This window comes from Marmota flaviventris, chromosome 1 (genome assembly GCF_047511675.1).
Source record: "Marmota flaviventris isolate mMarFla1 chromosome 1, mMarFla1.hap1, whole genome shotgun sequence".
NCBI classification, from domain to species: Eukaryota; Metazoa; Chordata; class Mammalia; order Rodentia; family Sciuridae; genus Marmota; species Marmota flaviventris.
In genome coordinates, this window is record NC_092498.1 from 122,126,250 (window position 1) to 122,150,315 (window position 24,066).

The following is a 24,066-nucleotide window of genomic DNA, read 5'->3' on the forward strand; positions in this document are numbered from 1 at the left end:
TTGATATAAGGAGAGTAACTAAGAACAGTGTAGGGACGAAGAGCAGGAGAAGAAGATTAACATTTAACAGGGATGAGAGGTGGGAGGGAAGGGGAGAGAGAAGGGAAATTGCATGGTAATGGAAGGAGACCCTCAGGGTTATACAGTGGAGGAGGTAGAGAGAGAGGAGGGGAGGGGAGGGGAGAGGTGGGGAGGGGGGAGGGTGGAGGATGGGAAAGGCAGCGGAGCACAACAGACACTAGTATGGCAATTTGTAAATCAATGGATGTGTAACTGATGTGATTCTGCAATCTGTGTATGGGGTGAAGGTGGGAGTTCATAACCCACTTGAATCAAAGTGTGGAATATGATATGTCAAGAAATTTGTAATGTTTTGAACAACCCACAATAAAAAATTAAAAAAAAAAAATCTTCTAGAGCTGATAAACTCAGCAAACTAGCAGGATACATGATCAATAAAGGAAAATAAAAAGCTTTCCTATATTCCAATAATGAATTTACTGAGAAACAAATCAGGAAAACATCCAGTTACAGCAGCTTAAAAAAAAAAAACACCTTAAGAATAAATCTAACAAAGGAATTCAGGTGAAAGACCACTACAGTGAAAATTATAGACAACTGAAAAAAGAAATTAAAGATAACCTTAAAAGATGGAAAGACTTCCCATGTTCCTGAATAGGTAGACTTGATATTGTCAAAATGGCCATAGTACCAAAATCAATATACAGATTTAATGCAATCCCCATCAACATTCCAATGAGAGAGGCTGGGGTTGTGGCTCAGCCTAGTATGTGTAAAGAACTGGGTTGATCCTCAACACCACATAAAAATAAATAAATAAAATAAAGATATTTTAAAAATTCCAATGACATTCTTCACAGAACTAAACAAACAAACAAACAAAAATCAGCCCTAAAATTCCTGTGGAAGAAAAGACCCAGAATACCAAAAATAATATTGAGCCATATGAAACATGAGGGTTGGGGTTGTGGCTCAGTGGTAAAGCACTCATTAGCATGTGTGAGGTACTAGGTTTGATTCTCAGCACAACATAAACATAAATAAATAAATAAATAAAATAAAGGTATTGTATTTGCCTACAACTAAAAAAATAAATGATACAGGAACCGGGTGCAGTGGTGCATGCTTGAAATCCCAGTGGCTTTTAGGCTGAGGCAAGAGGAACATGAGTTCAAAGCTAGTTTCAACAAAAGCAAGGTGCTAAGCAGCTCAGTGAGACCCTGTCTTTAAATGAAAATACAAAATAGGGCTGGGGATGTGGTTCAGTGGTCGAGTGCCCCTGAGTTCAATCCCTGGTACTGAAAAAAAAAGAAAGAAAGATGCAGGAAGCATTATAAGACCAAATGTCAAATTATACTATAGAGCTATAGTTACAAAACTAGCATGGTATTGACATAAAAACAGATGTGAAGACCAGTAGAACAGAACAGAAAACTCAGAGACAAACATACGGACACAGTTAGCTGATCCTTGACAAAAGTGCCAAGAACATGAGTTGGAAGAAAGATAGAATTTTTAACAAATAATGTTGAGACAACTGAATATCCATGTGCAGAAAAATGAAACTAGATCCCTACTCTTACCCTGAACAAAAATCAACTCAAAGTGGAACAAAAACCTAGACATTAGATCAGAAACACTGCAACTGCTAGAAGATAGGGTCAATCCTCCAATATACAGGCAATGACTCCCTTAATAAGGGATTCTTTCGAATTAAAAGGCTTCTGCACAGCAAAGGAAACAAGAGCATGTAGAGACCACCCACAGAATGGGAGAAAATCTTGCCAGCTACTTTTTTGTTGTTGCTGTTCTTATGCAGTGCTGAGGATCAAACAGTGTTTCACACATGCCAGGCAAGTGCTCCAACACTGAGCCACAGCCACAGGCTTTGCCAGCTATTTTTCCAACAGTAGATTGAAAACCAGAATATATAAAGAACTCAAAAAGTTTAACACAAAATAAATAAATAAATTGAATTAAATAAAAATAAAAAACCCAAGCAATAAATGGAAAAAAGAACTAAACAGACGTTTTTCAAAAGAAGAAATTCAAGCAGCCAAAAAAATATACTAAAAAAATGTTCAAAATCCTAATCAGTCAGGGAAATGCAACTCAAAACTAGAGATTTCCTCTCACTTCAGTTAAAATGGAAATCATCAAAAATATAAGTAATAATAAATCCTGGTGAGGATGTGAAGAAAAAAGTATACTTATACAATGTTGGCGTGGCTGCACATTAGTACAATCACTTTGGAAATCGAAATGGATATTCCTCAAAAGACTACTAATGAATCAACAATATGACCAAACTATCTTAAACTCTTTGGTATTTATCTAAAAATACAAAATCATCACATTATAATTATACATGCATGTCAATGTTTATATAAGCACAATTCACAACAGCCAAGATATAAAATCATCCTAGTTGTCCCCCAATAGATAATTGGATAAAGAAAATGTGGTAATATACACAATGGAGTTTTATTGTGGTCATAAAGAAAAATAAAATCATGTCATTTGCTGGTAAATGAATAGAGCTGGAGAACATCTTGCTGAGTGAAATAAACCATACTCAGAAAGTTAAGGGTTGCATGTTTTCTCTTATATATGGAAGCTAGAGAGAAATAAGGAATTAAAATAAGTTGGGATCTCATAAATAAGAGAAAGAACAATGGAGTAGTGAAAAGGGAATGAGGGGGGGACAGGAAAGGGAAGTAATACTGATAAAATTAACCAAACTATGGCATGTGCATGTATGAATATATCACAACGATTTCCACTTTTATGTGTAAGTATAATGCGCCAATTAAAATAAATCAATAAAAATGAAATACAATTTTTAAAAGACTATGAAATTAAAAAAATTATTAGAAAAGCAATGAAACTAAAATCTGATTCTTTGAGAGGATCAATACAATTGAGAAACTTTACCCAGGCTTTCCAAGCTAAAAAAGAGAGAACAAATTTAAATTACTCAAATAAATGAAAGAGAGGCCAGAATTACTGACCCCATGGATATTGAAAGCATAAAAAAGGATATGATTCTTTTCCTCTATGCTACTAATCCTTGAAATTATTGTTCCAGCTCTTACATGGCCAATCCATGCCCATACTTAGGTTATATGTCACCTAGCCTTTAATAAGTTTAAGAAAAGACATAATACAAACTACTTTATTCCACAGTTTGATAAACAGATGAAATGTGTAATTCCTTAAAAGGCTTAATATTCTAAAGCTCACAGAGGAAATAATCTGAATTACCTATATTTATTAAATAAACTGAATCAATATTAATAACATTCCAAGGCCATATGGTTTCATTGGTGAAACCTTCCAAATTCTTATTAATCAAAATATCTGTTAACCATATCATGCAATATCTATGCTGTTAAGCATTTATCCAATTGAGATGAAAAATTATATCCACACAAAAATTTTTTCAAGAATAGGCACAGCAGCCTTACCTAGTCACCCAAACTGGAAGCAAACATGATGCCCCTCAAGAGATGAATGGATAGGCATCTTTTAGTTCATTTGTACAGTAGAATATTTAAAAAAGTGAGTTCTCATGTGATGACAAAGACACAAAGAAACCTTAAATAAATACTGATTAGTGAAACAAGTTAATGTGAAAAAGCTACATGATCTATGATTCCAATTAGATGACATTCTGGAAAAGACAAAACTGTAGGTACGGCTTTTAGGCAAAGAGAAAGCAATTAATTAGTAAAGAATGAGAAATTTTTAGTGAACATGACAATATGAATATTTTGAAATCAGAAATATATACATACAGATGGGAAACTTAATGTAACTATGGATTTAAGATAAAAATAATATATCAATTTGTGTTCACTAATTACAGCAAAAGGCCAGGCATGGTGGTGCAAGCCTGTAATCCCAGTGAATTGGCAGGCTGTGGCAAAAGGGTACAAGTTCAAGGTCAGCCTGGGTAACTTTACAAGATGCTCTCTCAAAATAAAAAAAATAAAAAGGACTGAAGATACAGCTTAATGGTAGAGCTCTTGTCTAGCACGTATGAAGCCCTCAGTTTAATCCCCAGTACCAGAAAAAAATTTAGCAAGTGTACCTAATTAATGAAAGATGCTAGTAAAGGAGGTAACCTTGTGACCATGGTGTAAGGAAGGAACATGGGAACGAGGTGTATTATTGATCCAATTTTTATATCAATTGAAACCTCTTCTAGATTAAAAAATTTACTAACTTAATGGCAATAATCTGGCATCATAGTTTCAGAGAAAAGATCTAAAGCACTAATGTTCAGAAATCAGGTAATTTTAGAATACTAGTTGGAAATGTCGTCTACCATTAAATGAAACACACTTGATTTTTAATGCACTTTCTAAAATTCTGTGGTTGTAGCACTATCAATTGACTAGGTAAATTAAAAATTTCACATTAAAAAAAAACTGCTAAACCTCTTCATAGTTTTCTTTTACTGAATAACCTACAATTATTATTCTTGACTCAAACTAATTATTGAATTTCTATAGTACCTTCAGATGAATCATACTGGTTGCACCCAGAGGTAAGGCAGAACTAGAATTTTTAAGGTAGAGGAACTTTATCAAACGGATTAATCCGCTGATGAGGTTATATCCCTTATGATCCAATCACTTACCAAAAGCCCCACCCCTGGACATTCAGGCATTGGGGATCATGTTTTCAACACATGAGCTTTCAGGGGATATTCCAGATTCAAACCATAACAGGCACCTATAGAAAACATAAAGCTCTTCGTGGATGATATATCTGTCGAGTCAACTTCTGAGTGAAAAAATTTAAAACTCTTAATCTAAAGAGGAAATTTTACTTCAGAAGATAGTCCCCCTAATATACAATGTACAACCTGACACTGCCAATTTTCTATGCCTTTTTGAATAAGGAATTCAATTGGTAAGACTCTATCTCCTTCTACTAAGTAAACACTCTAAAACCTATAATGTACATGATTCATTTTATTTTTCATATTTGATATCAACTGGGAAAAGAATTCACAAAAGCAACATTTCTATTTTATACAAAGAAAGGTGATTTTACCTTACTGGGCCAGGTCTTTGCCTCCTCCTTAAGAAGTTCCTCTTCATCTGGGAAAATTAGAAGAACACAGAATAATTGTAAGCTCATCTGTGGTGCTGCTCATTAACTACTCCAGGAACTTTGCTTGATACGGACAAAGGACTAGACTAAATGATGTTGGTGATCAATAAGTATGGACTGAGCTGCTGCTGGACCATTCTCCTTAATGGAAAAAGAAAGGCAAAGAGAATAGCAGGAGGGAAATGACAAAACAGTCTTTGGCTTTTCAGGTAATTGCCTAAAGCAACATGAAATAATTCATCTCTAACTGGATATAAACTAAAATCTTATGATTAAATGACAGAGTCCCATCACTTCTTCAGACCATTTATATGTAGAATTGCCACTACTTTTTTATTTTTATTTATTTATTTTTATTTTTTATTCTAATTTGTTAAATGACAGCAGAATGTATTATAATTCATATTACACATATAAAGCACATTTTTTCATATCTCTGGTTGTATACAAAGTATGTTCACACCATTCCTGTTTTTATACAAGTGTTTAGGGTAATGATGTCCATCTCATTCCACCATCTTTTTTACCCCCTTGCCCCTTCCCCTCTCCTCCCTCCCCTTTACCCTATCTAGAGTTTGTCTAATCTTCCCATGCTCCCCTTCCCAACTCTACTATGAATCAGCCTCCTTATATCAGAGAAAACATTTGGCATTTGGTTTTGGGGGATTGGCTAACTTCACTTAGCATTATATTCTCCAACTCCATCCATTTACCTGCAAATGCCATGATTTTATTCTCTTTTATTGCTCAGTAATATTCCATGTGTATATATATCACATTTTCTTTATCCATTCATCTACTGAAGGGCATCTAGGTTATTTTTTATTATTATTAGTTGTTCAAAACATAGCTCTTGACATATCATATTTCATACATTTGATTCAAGTGGGTTATGAACTCCCATTTTTACCCCGTATACAGATTGCAGAATCACATCGGTTATACATCCACGTTTTTACATACTGCCATACTAGTGTCTGTTATATTCTGCTGCCTTTCCTATCCTCCACTATTCCCCCTCCGCTCCCTTCCCCTCCCATCTTCTCTCTCTACCCCATCTACTGTAATTCATTTCTCTCCCTTGTTTTTTTTTCCCTTTCCCCTCACTTCCTCTTATATGTAATTTTGTATAACGATGAGGGTTTCCTTCCATTTCCATGCAATTTCCCTTCTCTCTCCCTTTCCCTCCCACCTCTCGTCCCTGTTCAATGTTAATCTTCTTCTCATGCTTTTCCCCACTACTCTGTTCTTAGTTGCTCTCCTTATATCAAAGAAGACATTTGGCATTTGTTTTTTAGGGATTGGCTAGCTTCACTTAGCATAATCTGCTCTAGTGCCATCCATTTCCCTGCAAATGCCATGATTTGTCATTTTTTGCCACTACTTTTTTTAACATCTACCAAGCCTATTTCAACCTCCATAGATCCACTTGCTGATTCTGCATTTGTAATTCATTATATAGAATTTTCCTCTAGATGATATACACATTTTATTAGGGGAATGGATTTAATATCAGCCACAAGATAAAAATGTATTTCATTACTGATCCCTTGTTGTAAAAATAATAAATTATTCATGAGTGGAAAGTACTGACATTATTACTTTTAAAAAATAACCACTACAAATCATGTATTGTACCTTCTAGTCTTCCTTATCTATTCCATGTGTTTGTATGCATTGTGTGAAGAGGCTGTGTATTTTCATACCAGCCAACCCAACAGTGGGATAAGGCATAATGGATATCTGGCCCAATGGAGCGCTGAATCTCTATAACTCAGCTCTGTATGAGAGTTGCAAAAAGACTGATACTCCAGGATAACCTGGCACTGTCCACAGGTTATGGAACTCATAGGATTTCAGCACTTCTAGGGTTTATAATTATACTGGCATCAAATATTCTCAAAGGCTCCCACTACCTGTTATCAACTTTTGGACTGGTACTGAGGAGTGACCCAGCACTAAGAGTTTGACTGGTTGACCCCAAAGGTGCGTCCCAACTCTGACAATCTATGAAATGACTTAAAAGCATCAGGGCTTCAAAATGCTTTCCACATGACTATGATAAAGTCTATGATACAGTATACTTGCCCTGGAGTATGTGACCTCTGACACTGCCTTATAATGTGGGGTTATGTAGAGGATTTCTACAGGTGAGGATAATTTCAGACACACAGATAACATATGTCCCTTGTATAGTGACTAGTGATCCCAAGACAGGTCTCAGGGTATCTAAGTGAGTCCTGGGATTCTATGTGTTTGGGATTTATTTAATTTGAGAATTTATCAAGCACTAAATTAAAAAGTACAAATTTTCCCCCATTTCAACTGCTAAATGGTATTGGTATTCATCTATACAATATTAAAAAAAATTTAAACTATGGGATTTGGTTTATATTCATTAATTGTTAAATGTTACATCCAAAAGGATATTAAACTTCAGTGGTTACCACATTACATAATAGCATATTTTGGAATAGATACCAGAGGACAGTTTGGCTATGTTCCTGAGGACTCTGGGATTATCAGCCCTGGGGTCAGTTGCCTAATGCTGCCTGGTATCCTGTACCTCAGGCTCACAGGTAACAAATATTATACTTATAATATAAACAAATTATAAGTCAATGAAGGCACCATCCTGACAAAAAGTACACGATACAAGTATGTGGAAATCTATAAGCTTAGGAATATAAAGTAGACTTCATAAAATAAAGATGTCTACAATACCATTATTCTTTTACAAATCATCTAATCAATATCAAAATTCTAAAAGTATTTTGAAATGCTTCCTGAATTAATCTCTTTGGAACAGACTAACAAGCAAATTCCTGAAAATTTACTGTTCCATGCGATTCTTACAAACACCCCCTTTACACCCTTTGAACCTACTGAATTGTCTCCTTGTGACTGTGGACCTAATGGTATATGTGGGTCATTAGTTTTTTTTAGAATGTACTATGAAGGTTCTGACATGTTTGTACTGCCCATAGACCAGGATTCTTTGTGGCACTAAAAAGCTACATAATTAACATACACAATATCATAGAATCCCAGAATCTGAGAATTGGATCATTCATGCACTAATAGAGACAGTGACTTGGTCAGTGGCAGAAAATAGCTGGACTCTGAGGTCTCTGGATCATGAGAGCTGTGTACCATTCTTCCAAGAGGGGACCTGTAGGACTGCCTGGTGGTACTTGCACAAGATGCTCAGTAAGAAAAATTCAAAGAAGTCCTGGCCTGGAGGCTAGGCCCTTTGCTCACTGATGGGAACTAATTAGCTCTGTTCCTTCTGGCCTGAGCTGGGACCATTGTCTGTGATTTTTCTCAGGGTTCCTCCAAGGAATAAAGCAAACCTTAATCTCAGTCTAGTGTGAGCTGAGCTCCAGCACCAAGATTCAGAGGGTAGGAAATAAAAAGGGAAGTCAGGAGCAGCCCAGCCCCACTGTGTCCACCATAGCCTGGATGGACCCTTCTCCTCTTCCTGCTCCTTTCTCACTATACAGGTAAGAAAAAGCCTCAAAAAAATGGGGTAGCCTGCTGCCTGATTCTGTCTTTTCTGGTTCAGAATCATAAGAAATTTCATTCTGGTTCATACTCACTTACCTCTGGTATCTTTGTCTGTAGGTTCCTTCTCCCACTGAAGCCAGATTTAAAATAGGCAGTCAGCGTAGATAGATAAATTAGGCCAGATTAAAGAAATCAGTTTTGGGTCTGGAAGGTTGAAGACTGAGCTATGGGAGACAGAAATGATAATGTTCCCAGAGCCAGCCTACACTGAGCCTCCTAAAGAATTTTAATAAAACAACTCCTGAGCAGAGAGGGAACTGCTAATTAATTCGCCCTAGGCCCCCTTTCCTCCCCATCATTCCACTCTGGCCCCTCCAGCCCACCTGTTTCCTATTCCCCCACCCCCCACCGCCGATCCCAATCACATATACAAAATGAGGGGAAATGAACAAGGAAGAAGAATGCAAAAGAACAAAGAGAACCTAGATGTATAAAAGTGATGTGACTTTCTCATCCCACAGACTCCACCTTTTGGGTTCTACTTACTATCCTTTAAATAAAGCTTACTTTCTACTCCATGTTTGCCTCAGTGAGCTTCTGTGGTATTATACTTCAACATTCAGGGAAGCAGGACTTCATCAAGGTAACCATCAACCAGTGTTATCACCATCTGATCCTGACTCAGCTGCCTTTCCTCTTTCTATCTCCCAGAACATCTGGCAGACTCACTTGCACCCTGAGCAGTGAACTCATGGTTGGTTACTTCATGACAAGCTGGTGCCAGCAGAAGTGAAAGAGCCCTCCTCATTATCCCCTGAACTGCAAACTCAAGTAAGCACCAGAGCTCCAGGATCCCAAGCTGTTCCTCTGGACTGAAGGATGCACTGGCCAATACAGGACTTTTGCTCATCTCTGGGTTCCAACATGGGGAAGAGGCTAATTATCACTGTGTAATCTGGTCCAATAGTGCTCCTCATAGTACCAGAGATTGGACAAAACCCTTATCCTGACTGTTCAGGATCCTAGAGTATGATTTTTCAAATTTTAAATTAACTTTCATATACACTACCTATATATAGTAGAAGTTTCTGGGTCACAAAGAATGCCCTCCCAATTTTCCAACAATGATTCCAATGTTCTTCAAGGTTTCTAAAGTCTCACACAAACTAAAAGCAAACAAAGAAAACTCATGCCAAAGAAACTGCCTGGGGATCCATATTAAGCAGTGAGATGCTTTTATAATCCGAGGCTAAAGAGCTGGTTGTCTTTCTGGAAGAAAGAAAACAACTTTTTTCTTTTGGTCACTTTCCACTTCCCCATCTGACCCATCTCTTCCCTGTTTTTGCCCATGACCAACATGTGCTCAGGCTTTGGCTTCTGCTGTCATTTGTGCTCCTACAAGTTCTGATTCTCTTAACTGGGTCAACCTTTATGGGGTTGGTGAAAATAAAACCATTTCAATGCAAACAGAACACTAGGCTGCAGAAACTGTAACAACAGCTAGAGACTGGGAGAAGACAGGAGAGGAGAGGTTCAACACGTGTGACACAAGAGACTCCGGTTCTCTCTGCCCAGCTGCCTCAACATTCCCTACATCTGGCCCAGGCTTTGTGGATCATTCCTTGAGCTCTTAAACCTTAGGGAAACTGAGTTCTCTTAGAAAACACCCACCCAACACCAGTCAAACACTGATAATCCCCCAAATTCCACTCCTCTCTAAGGGTTTCAGCTGTGATCTTTCATTCCCTGCCAGGTGGAAGCAGGCGTAGTTCAAATTGCCCAGCTGGGATAGTGACACTGGGTTCAGTGACAAGCTGAGTCTCCATACCCACCCAGTGTCAACAAGACTAAGCAAGCATAAACAATATGTGCCAGAGGGGAGAAACCAGTATTCCTAGTCCCCCTTTTCCAGGTTTTTGGCAGGAGCCAGGGGGAGTTTAACTTCAATCCCCACCCTTAACAATGGGGGTTGAATGATACAAGGCAGAAATAGTTAAATTAAAATAATTTACCCTGAGGAGGCATCAATACTGAGCCCTTATATGATGAAATACAACCCAACTTAGTGTAAAAATGACTAAAAGCTTAACTTCAGAGTACAGATACTCCTCACCTTATGATGGGTTTATGTCCCAGTAAACCCATCATAAGTAGAAAATACTTTTTAAGTCAAAAATGCATTTAATAGCCAGGTATGATGGTGGACACCTGTAATACCAGTGGCTTCAGAAGCAGAGGCTGGAGGATCATGTGTTTAAAGCCAGCCTCAGCAACTTAGCAAGGCCCTAAGCAACTCAGTGAGACCCTATCTCTAAATAAAATATAAAAAGGGATGGGGGACGTGGCTCAGGGGAGATCCTTGGACCTCTTTATTATCTCCTAAACTCACTGGTGACTGTAGGGCCTTGGTTCCCACTTGGTATTAACAGTACTAGATAGGGACTGAAAGGCAAGATAGTTGGTAGTTGTTCCTCCTCCCCACCCTGATGTCAAGGCAGTCCAATTAAGTTCAGGGAGGAGCTGAGCTACTGTCATACAGAAACAAAGTAGTTCCATTCAGCTCTAGAATGCCCTCTCCTTACTGTCAGTTGGATCCATCAGAAAGCTTATCTTATACCTAAGCCAACAAATCATGTGAAACACTATATACAGCTTTCCCCAAGATGTCAGTAGACCAAAGCAGTGAGTCAGGACACCATTCTGCCGGAACCAATGGGAAGCTGAACCCCATGTCCTATGATACACCTAATAGAAGGGTCCCTTGATAAAAAGAAGATTAAATAGGAGCCATACTCTCATAATATATACAATATTGAGATATAATAAAAAAGTAAATTATAGAATTGAAAAATACAATAAATAAATTTATCAAAATCTCCAGAAGGACTCAAGAAATGGTAACACTGAAACTGAAACCCAGGCAATTAAGAGAAGATATTTAACACCTGAAACCAACTCCCATGGTTCACATTTAATGCTTTTCTCATTGGTCTGAGTTAGAAGTTACAGAAGGTACTTCTTCCCACGGGGCAAACTCAAAGATCCTAACACCCCAGCCCCCCTGATGATGGAGCTGTTCCTTGGGTTAAGGACCTATTTATTATATGATGGTGCTGGTGGTGTTAAACATCTCATATTCATATAGTACCAAATAACCATACACCCTTTACCCAGAGAGATAAGGAAGACATAAAAGGACAAGCCCAGAATCCAGCAGCTATGCCTGGAAATTTCTGGAAAGTCCATACCATGGCCTCAATCTCTCTACTACTCTCCCTCCTCACTTTCTGCCCAGGTTCATGAAGATTTTAGTTATCAGCCTTGGGAACAACCCTTCTGCTAATCTTATTCATAACATGTGGTTTGGTTTGGTTTTAGGATTCAGTTCTCTGGCTTTGGTGACTCAGAATCCCTCAATGTCCATGTTTCCAGGAAGAACAGTCATTTTCACCTGTGACTCTAGAACTGAAATGGTCATCAATGATTCAATGAAAGTTTGGTCAAGCCACCAGGACAATAATTGATAATACAAACAACAAACATTTCTGAATGCCTGCCCAGTTCCCAGGCTACCTCCTTGCTGCAAAGCTGCCAAGACTCTCTTGAAGGCCCAGCCTAATAACAAGGTTGAATATTATTACATGCTATATCACAGAGGCACCAAGCACAGTGAGAGACAAAGATGAAGAATCAATGATATAAATATGCATCTGACTAAGCTTGGCTACAAACATAATCTTGTGATATGGGGATCACATGACCAAGACACTGTGTTCTCAGGCAGCCACATGTCTATTATCCATAGAGAGAAAGGTGAAGGGAAGGATCTGAATTGGCTCTACTTTGAATCCTAAAGTAGAGGTCATCTGTGTATGACCTGGGAACAAATGGTACACAAAAAGCAGAATTCAATTATTTTATGTTCCAAAAAGAATAGTAACAGTTGGGTCATATTTAAGAACTGATGTCAAACACATTTCATTCAGAAAAAACAAAAATAAAAAAAGCATCTCCAATGATTGTTGTCACATAAAAGTAAGGGAAGAAACATTCCTTTTTTTTTTTTTTTTTAATAATACTAGAGCTTATTTTCTTAGGTCTTATTTTAAAGTAATGTAAACATATAACATAGCATTTTAAAAATTATAGAATATTTGGGAATGAATCTTCTCTAATGCCTTGTGTTTTATTTAAAGTGTCCCTGAAAGAAGGTATGTATATTGAAGTCTAATCTTCAGTACCTCAGAATGTGACCGTACTTAAAAACAGTGACATTGCAAATGTAATTAGTAGAGGTGAGGCCATACTGGGGTAGGCTGACTTCCTGATCCCATATGCCCTGTGTCCTTGTAAGAAGGTAGATGCTATGGTTTGAATCTGAAATGCCTGCCCCTCCCCCAAAGCTCATGAAAGCATGGTACCCAGTGCAGCAAGGTTCAGAGATGGAGATTTTAGGAAATAAATAGATCATGGGAACTGTAATCCCATTGGTGGATTAATTCCTTTGTTGAATGGATGAATCCATTCATAATTTGAATGGACTACTGAGTGGTAACTATTGGCAGGTAGGGCACGGCTGGAGGAAGTAGATCACTGGGGATGTGCCTATGGGGACCTGCTTTTCTCTGGCTCCTTATCTGCTCAGGCACACACATTCTCCCCCACCCTACCTCCAAGATGCCATGCGATGACCAGCCACCATGCCCTTTCAATATGATGTTCTGCATCACCTCAGGCCCAGAGCAATGGAGCCCCAGTATCTCTAAAACAGCCCTAAATTATCTTTTCCTCCTTTAAAGTTGTTCTTCCAGGTATTTTGGTCAGAGCAACGCAAAGCTAATTAACATGACAGCCATGAGAAGACAGACACAAAAGGAATGTCACATGAAAATGGAGACATTTAAGAGATTGGACTTCTGCAGCTGCAGGCCAATTAGCACACAAAATTGTCCACAAACAACCAGAGGTCAGGAAGAGGAGGCAAGAAAGGATTTCCTGATAGGTTTCAGAGAAAACATAGCAGAAGAGAAGGAGGAGGGTATGCCCCAAGTGACCCACCTCTTCCAACTAGGCTTCATCTTCAAAAGTTTCCATAACCTCCCAATTGTGCCACTAGCTGGGGACCAAGCATTAAACACATGAGCCTTAGAAGGACATCCCACATCTAAACTATAACATGCCACCTCTGGCTCTCAAAGGCTTATGTCCATCTCACAATCCAAACTGTATTCAGTCCCCATATCCCCATATCTTTTAACAGATCTGGCAATTTGCAAAAGTCTAATTCAAAAGTCTCCTCTGAGACTCAAGGCAAACTCTTAGCTGTGAGCCCTTGTAAAAATTAAAAAATGAATATAAATTTCCAACCTTCAGTAGAACAAGGAAAATATTCCTATTCTAAAGAAGAATGGGGAAAATAACAAGGAAGAATCAGACCAAAGCAAGACCCGGCAGTGCAAACATAAATCCTGTAGGTTCTGTCTGATTTCCAGCAGTGTGATGTGAGCGCCAAAGGGCATAGACAGCCCTAACCACACAGCTCTGCTTGTTGCAGCCCACATGGCCACTCTTTTGAACTGGCTCTGCTCACTGCCAGTAGCTTCCTCAAAAGATGAGATAAGCCACTGTCCTAGCTTCTCTAACTTCCCAGGGTCACCATTGCAGCTTCAGCTTTGCTTTCAGTTTCAGCTTCACTTTCACTACTTCAAGTATCTCCCTCAGGGTCTGATGGGATCTTGAACCTTTCACACATTGCCTGGCCTCCGATGTCTTCCTTTGAAACCTAGTTGGAAGCCTCAGTGACTCTATAACTCTTGCTTTTTTCCTGCCTGTAAAACCAGTACCATGCGTGACACCAAGGTCTGCTGCCAGAGGGAGCAATATCCAGGCCCACTGGGACCCAAAGCTGCACCAACCTCCAAGTGCTTGAATAAAGGAACATGATGAAACAAATCCTGGGGAAGCAACTTCCTAGGCTGCCCTGGGTAAACAGGGTAACCCAGCACTCTTCCCTATAAGTCTTTCAAATAAATTTATACTTTCACACCCTTGAGCCTGTGATGGGTGAAGTCTGGCCAATTCCTGAGGCATCTTCAAAGCATCTTTCCTATTGTCCTGATACAAAGTCCTTGGCTTCTTTTTTCACAATTATGATCATATTTGAGTTCATATTTCTACCTTTCATAAACTGCTATTATCACTTAAGAGAAATATAAGGCATTTTAAGGGGCTAATCTTTTCAGCAACCATACCTCTGATGGCCCCAACTTTATGCGGGCTTCTCTTCTGGCCAGACTGCAAATTTTTCCAATCTCTTCTTTCTGTTTACAATTCTCATTGTAAATCTAGGTAAGAGCTGACAGCAATACCCATGCCATTGCCTGAATGCTGAACTGCCTTGATATTTCCTCCACCAGATTTATTAGTCCATCACCGTTAAATTCATCCTCACAAAGTCTCGTGGCATAGTCAAAATGTAGACAAGAATGTAACATAAATGGCTTCTAGTCTAATTCCCTAGAGTCCTCATTTCCCCCTGAAACTTCAGGAACACAGCTTTTACTCTTGGCATTCCTAATAGCATTATGGTATTCTAAGCTCCCACCAGAATTGACAATTGTGCTCTGTTAACAACATTCTAAGCTTTCTCTATCCTGATACTCCAATTTTTTTCCAAACTCTTCCAATAAACCAATTCCAAAGGTTTTTGAACCACAATGTCAGATATAGTCACAGTAACAATTTCACTCTTGGTACCAATTTTGTATTTAAGCTTTTCTTCACTGTGAGAAAATACCTGGGAAATTCAACTTAGAAGACAAAAAAATTTATTTTGGTTTACCATTTCAGAGATATTAGTCTATGGTCACTTGACTCCATTGTTTCAGGATATCATTGGTGTGGAAGAATATCATTTTGCAAAGCACATAGTAGAGCAAAGAAGCTCACTTCATGATAACCAAGAAGCATAAAGAAAAAGAAGGTTCAAGGACAAGATATACCCTTAAAAGGTATGCCCCCAGTGACCCACCTCTTCCAACTAAGTCCCACCTTCTTCTAAAGTTTCCATTACTTCCCAACTGTGCCACCAGTGGGGTACAAAACCTTCAAAACATGAGACTTTGGGGAACATATAGCAAAGCTCTAAGAAACTAATACACCAAAAAAATCAACACAATTATATTTCTGAATTTGTGTGCATTTTTTTCAGTTTGGCCCTCAATAATCCACAATTATAATCATATTTGTGCCCTTATTTCAGCCTTTTATAAACTGCTATTGTCACTTAAAATTAACAGAATGTATTACTGATTCAAAACTATATAAATATATATTCAAAACTATATAAATATATAATCTTAACATATTGGTTAAAATTATAAGTAGTAATACAAAATTCTAGCTTTCAGCTAACTATGGTTGTTCACTGGTACTAAGCTATAAAGATGTGAACATATGAAGATCACCTTGTTATCAATAAAACACTTCTGGACACTTTTGTAGATTTTGTCAGTTTTGAAGGAGATACATGGAAATTTCAATGGAAAATGTGAGTACATTAGGCCTGATAGTTAATTCACAAAATGAAGAATAGGAAGTTAGTTTGCTAGACATGTTTGTAGAGAGCAGAATAAATTGAGGCATGAGAAATAATTCATAACCAAACCCACACCAGTGTATCAAGTCTGTGTTAGAAGAACGTTTCTCCGAATTTTATGTACACATGGATCTTCTGGGGATCTTGTAAAATGTAGATTCTGAATCAGAGTCTGGAGTGGGGCCTGAAATTCTGCGTTTCTGAAAGGTGTCCCCCCATTTAAAAAAAAAAAATCAATGTATATGCTTTATCATCATGAAATTCTTAAGAATGATGTAAAATATGAGGGAAGTCATTTGTACATAGTAACCAAAAAGAAATCACACTTAGAATTAAAGATTTTTGAGTATAGAATCTACCAGCCCATACAGGGACACTCTCAGAGATGACAACTGAGTCTGATAGTGGGACAGATGATAATGGGAGAAGATCCACTTTAAGAAACAAAAGAAGGGGATCCAAGATGATGGCCACAGGGAGGCAGCATTCTGTGTCGCTCTGTGACCAGGGAGTCAAGTAGTAAGAATACTGCTTTTCTGAAAGTGATATTCCTGCTCCCAAACAGGAATCATGGTCACCATGCCTGTCCAGGGCTCCAGGCCTTAGTGTTAGAATAGGTATCCCAACTACTCACCCATGTAGGACTACCGAATACCCATGCAGGTCCAATGGGTATCTGTGCAGGACCAGCAGCATCAGCACCCATGTAGAGAACTCTCAGCCACCCATCCAAGCAGAAATCATGGACGCCACTCCCACACAAGACACTCAGTAGTCCCACATACAGGAACTCCGGCTGCCACTGCCATGTGGACCCCCATCTACCAACGTGGGACTCCCCCAGTCGCTGCCATCTTGGGACCTTGCAGTATGGGATATAGTCCCCTAGGCACAGCAGCATGTCTCCACCCGAGAACTTTATACAAGCTCTGAAGTCAGCCAATAGCCATACACCGCACGCCACAGAGCTCATCTCTGAAATCATCATCCTGCCATTGCCCAGGTACCCAACCTGACACCCCATCACTGAAAGCAGGCATCTCCATCTTGGGTCACATTCACCAACCATCTTCAGTGAGGGCAACTCCCAGGTCAGAACTCTGGCTGGCCAGGTACCCAGTTTCTAACTACCCCTCTCCCCAGCAGCCACTAGCCTGGCACAGTGACACCCTGGTTACCTTCACCATCCTGAGGGCAGATACCAGCTAACAACAGATGACCTCACCTATTGGATGAGAAGGGAAGCAGGAAAGATACAGATCTCCAACCAAAACAATCCCTTTTTCTTCCTTCAATATTTTCTTTTTCCTTTCACTCTATATTCTCCTTCCTTCACATTCCCAACATATGTGAAACCAAACACTTTGCATGAATTAGGTCTTTGAGGACTGGGACATCTGAAAAGTATACTACAGTTGTGTTGTATATTCTTTTTGTTTGTTTGTTTGTTTTCCCTTTCCCCCCAGTTTCTAGTTTTTAACCTTTATTTTTCTTAATATATATGTGTGTTTGTTTTATGTACTCTGTCTTCCTACTTACTTATCTACCCAAAATTACTTCCTCTCTCTTCTCTTGCTACTAAATCTTCCTTCTTTAGATTTCTCTTTCACACTTCCTAAGATAAAATCACTCTATATACTCACCTCCTACCTCTCCTCAGCATATCATCCTACTCGTCATCCCAGTTCTTTGTCCACCATCAGAAACTATAAACACTTTTACAAACCTACTGAGTATATTGTAGATAATAATTGCATTCACCATTTCTGTACATTGTGACCAAACTGTCTTAATAGCAAACATTTGTTTTTAGGGAGTATATTATTTATATTGGGATCTGTTAACATTGTCCTTCACCTCAAAAGAGAGGTACTGGATTCCTACTGGGGCAATATAAGCCTATAGGGTAAAAACAGTAAATGCCTCAGATCCACAGTGCTAGAAGAGAAGATACTCAAGCAATATAAAAAGACAAGAAAAGAAAGTACCCCAAACAAATCAAGATTCCACATTATTAGACTCCATTGCCAGTACAACAGAAGAAATGACAGAGAAGGAGTTCAGGATGTTCGTAATTGAAATGTTCTGCAAACTAAAGGATGATGTAAGAGAGCAAATACAGGCAGCAAAAGATCATTTTGACAAGAAGCTACATAAACGAATACAGGAAGCAATATATATACAGGAAGCAAAAGATTACTTCAATAGGGAGATAGAGGTTCTTAAAAAAAAAAAAAAGAAATCCTTGAAATGAAAGAAATAATAAACCAAATTAAAAGTTCAATTGAAAGCATCACACAAACAGATTAGGTCACTTGGAAGATAGGACCTCAGAAAATGAAGACAAAATATATAATCTTGAAAAGAAAGTAGACCACATAATGAAAATGATAATAAACCATGAGCAGAACATTCAAGAAATATGGGATAGCATAAAAAGACCAAATTTAAGGATTATTGGAATAGAACAGGAAGGCATAGAGTTCTAAACCAAAGGAATGAACAATCTATTCAATTAAATAATATCAGAAAAATTTCGAAACGTGAAGAATAAATTGGAAAACCAAAGTCAAAAGGCTTACAGGATGCCAAATGTACAAAATCACAACAGAGCAACACCAAGGCACATTATAATGAAAATGCCTAATATACAAAATAAGGAGAGAATATTAAAAGTCATGAGAGAAAGAAGTCAGATTACATACAGGGGGAAACCAATTAGATTATGTGCAGATTTTTCAACCCAGACCTAGAAGAAAGCTAGAAGATTCTGGAGCAACATATACCAAGCTCTGAAAGAAAATGGATGCCAACCAAGAATCTTATATCCAGCAAAACTAACCTTTAGATTTGATGATGAAATAAAAACTTTCCATGATAAACAAAAAAGTTAAAAGAATTTACAACTCGAAAGCCTACACTACAGAACATCCTTGGCAAAATATTCCATGAACGGGAATTGAAAAACAACAATGAGAATCAGCAAAGAGAGGTATTACACTAAAGAAAAAGCTAATCAAAGGAGAAACCAAGTCAAGTTAAATAACAAAAATGGCTGGGAATACAAATCAAGTCTCAATAATAACCCTGAATGATAGTGGCCTAAACTCACCAATCAAAAGTCATAGACTGGCAGACTGGATTAAAAAAAGACCCAACAATATGCTGGCTCCAAGAGACTCATATCAGGAAAAGACATTCACATACTGAAGATGAAAGATTGAGAAAAATCATACCATTCACATGGACTGCAGAAGCAAGGAGGGGTTCCCATCCTCATATCAAATAAAGTAGACTTCAAGCCAAAATTAATCAAAAGGGATAAAGATGGACATTATATACTGCTCAAGGGAACCATACAATAACAAGACATAACAACCATAAATATATATGCCCCAAACAATGGAGCATCTATGTTCATCAAAAAAATTCTTCTCAGTCAGATAGATCACAACATAATAATTCTGGGTGACTTTAACACACCTCTTTCACCATTGAATATATCTTCCAAACAAAATCTAAACGAAGAAACTACAGAACTCAATGATACAATCAATAACTTAGACATAACTGACATATATAGAATATTTCATCCTTCAATGAAGGAATACACATTCTTCTCAGCAGCATATGGATCCTTTTCTAAAATAGATTATATATTATGCCACAAAGCATCTCTTAGCAAATATAAAAAAGTAGAGCTATTACCCTGCATTCTATCAGATCTTTTACCCTGCATAATCAGAAATTTCTGATAGAACAAAATTAGAAATCAATAATAAAATAAAAAATAAAAGCTGTTCCAACATCTGGAAACTAAATAACATGCTACTAAATGAACAATGGGTTGTAAAAGACATCAAGGAAGAGATTTAAAAAAGTTTAGAGGCAAATGAGAACACAGATACAATGTTCGAAATCTCTAGGATACTATGAAGGCAGTACTAAGAGCAAAGTTTATAGCACAGAGTTCATTCCTTAAAAGCATAAAAGTCAACAAATAAATGACTTAACCTTACATCTCAAAGCCCTAGAAAAAGAAGAATAAATCAACACCAAGAGCAGTAGAAGACAGGAAATAATTAAAATCAGAGCTGGAATCAATAAAATTGAAACAAAAGAAACAACTGACAAAACAGAAAGTTGGTTCTTTGAAAAAATAAATGAAATTGACAAATCCTTAGCCATATTAATGAAGAGAAGAACACAGAAAACTCAAATTATTAACATACATGATGAAAAAGGAAATATCACAACAGATACTACAGAAATACAAAATATAATTAGAAATTGTTTTGAAAATTTGTACTCCAATAAAACAGTAAATATCAAAGGCATTGACAAATTTCTAGAGTGATATGATTTGCCCAAATTGAATCAGGATAATATACACAATTTAAACAGACCAGTTTCAAGCGACAAAATAGAAGATGCCATCAGAAGCCTACCAATCAAGAAAAGCCCAGGACCAAATGGATACACAGCCGAGTTCCACAAGACCGTTAAAGAAGAACTAATACCAATACTCTTTAATTTCTTTCAGGAAATAGAAAAAGAGGCAGCACTTCCAAACTTATTCTATGAGGCCAATATCACCTGATTCCAAAACCAGGCAAAGACACATCAAAGAAAGAAAACTTCAGACCAATATCTCTAATGAACAAAATGCAAAATATCTCAATAAAATTCTGACAAATCGAATACAAAACCATATCAAAAAGATAATGCACATGATCAAGTGGGGTTCATCTCAGGGATGCAAGGTTGGTTCAACATATGGAAATCAATAAATGTAATTCATCACATCAATAGACTTAAAGAACCATACAATCATCTCAATAGATGCAGAAAAAAGCATTTGAAAAAATACAGCACCCCTTCATGTTCAAACACTAGAAAAACTAGGGATAACAGGAACTATCTCAGTATCATAAAAGCTATGCTAAGCTCCAGGACAATATCATTTTAACTGGTGAAAAGTTGAAAGTATTCCCTTTAAAAACTGGAACAAGACAGGGATGGCCTCTTTCACCAATTCCATTTAACATAGTTTTTGAAACACTGGCCAGACCAATTAGACAGACCAAAGAAATTAAAGGGATACAGATAGGATAGAAGAACACAAATTAGTACTATTTGCCAACGATATGATTCTACACCTAGAAGACCCAAAACATTCCACCAGAAAACTTCTAGAACTAGTAAATGAATTCAGCAAAGTAGCCGAGTATAAAATCAACACCCATAAATCCTGTATATCAGTGACAAATCTTCTGAAAGGGAAACTAGGAAAACTACCAATAGTTTACAATAGCAATAAATAAATAAATAAAAATACTTGGGAATCAACCTAACAAAATAGGTGAAAGACCTCTACAACAAAAACTATACAACATTAAAGAAAGAAATTAAAGAAAACCTTAGAAGATGGAAAGATCTACCTTGTTCTTGGATAGGCAGAATTAATATTCTCAAAATATTATATAGATTTAATGCAATTCCAATCAAAATCCCAATGACATTACTCATAGAAATAAAAAAAGCAGTCATGAAATTCATCTGGAAAAATAAGAGACCCAGAATTGCTAAAGCAATCCTTAGCAAGAACAGTGAAGTGGGTGGCATCACTATACCAGACCTTAAACTATACTACAGAGCAACAGTAACAAAAACAGCATGGTATTAGCACCAAAACAGACTGCTAGACCAATGATACAGAATAGAGGATACAGAGACTAACCCACTTAATTACAGTTATCTTATAATTAATTATACAAAGGCGCCAAAAAGCCAAAAACATACATTGGAGAAAAGACAGCCTTTTCATCAAATGGTGCTGGGAAAACTGGAAATCCATATGCAACAAAATGAAATTAAACCCCTATCTCTCACCATGCACAAAACTCAACTTACAGTGGCTCAAGTACCTAGGAATTAATAGAAGAAAAGTGGCACAAATCTTCATCATATCAGATCAGGCCCCTACTTCCTTAATAAGACTCTTAATAGCACAAAAATTAAAATCAAGAATTAATAAATGGGATAGATTCAAACTAATAAGCTTCTTCTCAGCAAATGAAACAATCAGTGAGGTGAACAGAGAGCATACATCTTGGAAGCAAATCTTTACCCTTCACACATCAGATAGAGCACTAATCTCTAGAATATATAAAGAACTCAAAGAGCTAAACACCAAAAAAACAAATAACTCAATCAATAAATGGGCCAAGGACCTGAACAGACACTTTGCAAAAAAGAATATGCAATGAATCAACAAATATATGAAAAATGTTCAACATCTCTAGCAATTAGAGAAATGCACATCAAAACGACTCTAAGATTTCATCTCACTCCTCTCAGAATGTCAGCTATTAAGAACACAGAGAACAGTAAGTGTTGGTGAGGATGTTGGGGGAAAAGGCACACTCGCACATTGCTGGTGGGACTGCAAACTATTGCAGCCAATGTGGAAAGCAGTATGGAGATTCCTTGAAATACTGGGAATGGAACCACCTTTTGACCCAGCTATCCCACTCCTCAGTGCATACCTAAAGTACTTAAAAACAGTATACTACAGGGACACAGCTACATCAATGTTTATTGCAGCATAATTCACAGTACCTAAACTGTAGAACCAACCTAGATGCCCTTTTATAGATGAATGAATAAAGAAATGGTATATATACACAATGGAATATTACTCAGCATTAAAACAGAATAAAATCATGGCATTTGCAGGTAAATGGATGGAGTTGGAGAATATAATGCTAAGTTATCCAATCCCAAAAATCCAAATGCAAAATATTTTCTCTATTATAAGGAAGTTGATTCATAGTAGGGTTGGGAGAGGGAGCATGGGAAGATTAGACAAACTCTAAATAGGGCAAAGGGTAGGAAGGTGAAGGAAGTGCGGTATGGGGTAGAAATAAGGGAGGAATGAGATGGACTTCATTACCCTAAGTACATGTATGAAGTCACGAATGGTATGAATATATTCTGTATATAATCAGAGATATGAAAAACTGTGCTTTATATATGTAATATGAATTATAATGCATTCTGCTGTCATATATAACAAATTAGAATTAAAAAAATAAAAAAGAAAAGCAAAAGAAAAATGAAAGCAAACACCAATAAAAAACTTATCTTGAACCTCATGCCTAATCTTGCCCCATCTCCATATTAGATTCTCCTCTACATGATCCCCCTCACATTATATACCATCATGGTGACCTAGAAAGGGATTAATTCCTTTATGCAACTCAGGGCATGTCCTGGAGTTAGTGCAGAGGTAATTCACAGACTAATCACATGCCTGTAAGATGTGGTACCTAGAAAGGAAAAGAAAGGGACAGTTTTGCCCATGTGGTCCCACCATGTATATTCCTCTGCCTTTCACCCTGAGTTCATATTGGTTCATGTCCTATGGACGTTAGGAGCTAGACAAGAAGACACAGGTCAAGTGTTTCACATTTTACAAAGCTCCAACTCTGAGAATATCACCTTTCTAATGTCCCTGCAACTGGTCAACCTAGGCCATGCTCCTCTGGGAGATAGTAATCTGAAACTCAGTTGTCTCTGGATAGTAGAAAGCAGAGAAAAAAGGGAAAAAAAAAAAAAAGCTCATTGTAGTCTTCCCTTCCCATAGTGAGTAACATAATAGAGAAGGTTCAAAAAGTGAAATCAATGGCACCACTTTCCACAATCACCTGGTGCCCTTTCTTCACCTGTTCTTCCTCAGATGAGAACCAAACTCAGAGGCTGAGTACAAGCACCTCCTCTCCTTTAGCCACACATTCCAGGCTGGGGAGGCCTCC

The 24,066-nt window shown here is 37.6% G+C and overlaps 1 protein-coding gene across 3 annotated transcripts in view; it reads right to left on the reverse strand.

Moving 5' to 3' along the window:
- Znf280b (zinc finger protein 280B) overlaps positions 1-24,066 on the reverse strand; it is a 75,030-nt gene that overhangs the window by 19,693 nt on the left and 31,271 nt on the right. For all 3 annotated transcript variants that reach the window (XR_011708396.1, XR_011708395.1, XR_011708397.1), the window contains one exon: positions 5,086-5,132. The gene's annotated coding sequence lies outside the window, so the exon portion shown is untranslated. The remainder of the gene's footprint in view (positions 1-5,085; positions 5,133-24,066) is intronic.